The sequence below is a fragment of the Theobroma umbraticum genome, unplaced genomic scaffold, assembly GCF_002168275.2.
Source record: "Theobroma umbraticum cultivar Fairchild unplaced genomic scaffold, ASM216827v3 scaffold_147.0, whole genome shotgun sequence".
Lineage (NCBI taxonomy): Eukaryota > Viridiplantae > Streptophyta > Magnoliopsida > Malvales > Malvaceae > Theobroma > Theobroma umbraticum.
The window spans coordinates 4,684,339-4,684,712 of record NW_018397259.1 but is presented as its reverse complement, the minus strand read 5'-3'; positions in this window follow the sequence as shown (position 1 = coordinate 4,684,712).

The window sequence follows — 374 nt, the reverse complement described above, 5'->3', positions numbered from 1 at the left end:
TGAAAACACGCACTCTACTTATGGAATAAAATGCTGTCACAATATTTCCCACTCCATCTCATGTTTCATATGCTGCCGTTAGTTTCCATATCTGGTTACCATATTTTACTAAATTTGTCTTCCTAATTAGGGGATATATTAAAGTTTTCCATGTTAACTGCATCAGGTGATAAATGATTAACCACAAATTATAAATGGTGAGCAACAGATTTTACATTTTCCACTTTACACCTTAAAATCTATCTTTCTAATGTACATGTAAATTTTAAAAATTCAATATCTCACAAAGATTGACCCTAAAGAGAACAAATAAGGTAAACGAAATTATGTACATGAATCCTACATTTACTTTATTTTACCAAAATTTTATTAAA